The sequence below is a fragment of the Alosa alosa genome, chromosome 24, assembly GCF_017589495.1.
Source record: "Alosa alosa isolate M-15738 ecotype Scorff River chromosome 24, AALO_Geno_1.1, whole genome shotgun sequence".
Taxonomy (NCBI): Eukaryota; Metazoa; Chordata; class Actinopteri; order Clupeiformes; family Clupeidae; genus Alosa; species Alosa alosa.
This window is the reverse complement of record NC_063212.1, coordinates 25,126,822-25,129,321: the sequence shown is the minus strand read 5'-3', so window position 1 is coordinate 25,129,321 and position 2,500 is coordinate 25,126,822. Positions and strand designations below refer to the sequence as shown.

Here is a 2,500-nt window from a genome sequence, read left to right as displayed (position 1 = left end):
TGTGTGTGTGTGTGTGTGGGTGTGTGTGTGTGTGAGGGTCAGTGTGTGTGTGTGTGTGTCTGTATGTGTGTGTGTGTGTGTGCGTGTGTGTGTGTGTGGCGGCTAGTAAGGGTGCCATCCATTACGTTAACTCACTCATAAATTAGTGGTTGTTGCGGTGACACGAGCCAGTGTCGTCTCTCTGCTGAACGGCACATAATTACATTTGAGATGCACCACACAGCTGACCTCCACACATGCACACACACACACACACACACACACACACACACACACACACACACACAACTACATTTGAAACGCACCACACAGCCGACCTCCACACACACAGGACACACCATACTGTAAATAACACCGCACACGCTAAACCTCACACCACACACACACACACACACACACACACACACACACACACACCACACTTCTTTCCCTCCCTCATCATCCATCTTTTCTTCTCTCACTCCCTCCATCCTTCTGTCTTTCCCTCCTTCATCACGCTATCTCATGCTTGTGCTGACAAGGCCTTGTATTGGCCTAATGAGCTATAGCTTTTTGCAACGTCTTCACAGCGAGGAGCATCTCTCTCTCTCACACACAGACACACACACACACAATATCATTTATCATTTACACTCACTCAGACACACACAGGAGACACAATATCATCACATTACACATATACACGCACTGCTCGTATATATGTGTATATATATGTGTATATATGTGTGTGTGTGGGTGTGGGTGTGTGTGTGTGTGGAGCAGCATCAGGCCATTCGTAAATGACACTAAAAGTGTGTTGACCAGAGAGGTCATTTTGACAGACGGCAACGTAATTAACGTGATTACAGTACTTTTCACATCTATCATCAGCTCTCTTTAAACATTGCTGCATAAGTGACAGCCTGACAGGAGTATGTATGTGTGTGTGTGTGTGTGTGTGTGTGCGCGACAGGAGTCTTGGCACGTCAACAGTGGAAAACAGCTGGTTCTCTTGATGTTTCTAAAAGGATGCATTAACTCCTGGCCCTTCTGTGGTCAGGCACAAAAACACATGCCTGGATGTGGACTGAATGTGCAACCAAAAAACCCTTAAAAAACCCTTAAAAAACCCTTAAAAAACCCATGCACTTAAAAAAACCCCCAATGTGCACTTAAAAAACCCCCAATGTGCACTTAAAAAACCCATGCACTTAAAAAAACCCCCAATGTGCACTTAAAAAAACCCATGCACTTCAAAAAACCCATGCACTTAAAAAACCCATGTACTTAAAACCCATAAATTAAAAATGCAAAACCCCCTAATGTGCACCCTAAAAAACCCCAATGTGCACTTAAAAAAACCCATGCACTTAAAAAAACCCATGCACTTAAAAAAACCCATGCACTTAAAAAACCCATGCACTTAAAAAACCCATGCACTTAAAAAAAAACTTTAAAACCATGCAATCTTTAAAAACCCATGCACTTAAAAACCCCAATGCACTTGTTAAAAAACCCCCCAAAAAAAAAAACGTGCACTTAAAAAACCCATGCACTTAAAAAAACCCCCAATGTGCACTTAAAAAACCCATGCATTAAAAAAACCTCCAAAACCCATGCACTTAAAAAACCCCACGCACTTAAAAAAACCCATGCACTTAAAAAACCCATGCACTTAAAAAACCCATGCACTTAAAAAACCCATGCACTTAAAAAAACCCCCAATGTGCACTTAAAAAAACCCATGCACTTCAAAAAACCCATGCACTTAAAAAACCCCATGCACTTAAAAAACCCATGCACTTAAAAAAACCCATGCACTTAAAAAACCCATGCACTTAAAAAAACCCATGCACTTAAAAAACCCATGCACTTAAAAAACCCATGCACTTAAAAAAAAACCCATGCACTTAAAAAAACCCATGCACTTAAAAAAACCCATGCACTTAAAAAACCCATGCACTTAAAAAAACCCATGCACTTAAAAAAAAAAACTCCATGTACTTAAAACCCATGCACTTAAAACCCATGCACTTAAAACCCATGCACTTAAAACCCATGCACTTTAAAACCCATGCACTTAAAAACCCCCATCGTGCACTTAAAAACCCATGCACTTAAAAAAAACTTAAAACCCATGCACTTGAAATCTAACTTAAAACCCATGCACTTAAAAAAACCCATGCACTTAAAACCCATGCACTCCTAAAACCCATGCACTTAAAAAAAAACCCATGCACTTAAACCCATGCAAAAACCCATGCACTCAAAAAACCCATGCACCTTGCAAAACCCATGCACTTCAAAAAACCCATGCACTTCAAAAACCCATGCACTTAAAAAAAACCCATGCACTTAAAAAAACAAACAAAAAAAAAACAAATCTTTGTAAGCTGCCACAACAAAAATCAAATTAAAAAAGATGCTTTTTGTTGTGGCAAAATAAAAACCGAAAGAAAATATATCAATAAATAAAAACAACAACAAACACCTGTTCCTCACAAAAGACAAGTCTTCTCTG

The 2,500-nt window shown here is 39.8% G+C and overlaps 1 protein-coding gene across 1 annotated transcript in view; it reads right to left on the bottom strand.

Moving 5' to 3' along the window:
- The window catches only part of LOC125289324 (neurexin-2-like), an 836,342-nt gene that overhangs the window by 481,722 nt on the left and 352,120 nt on the right, over nt 1-2,500 (bottom strand).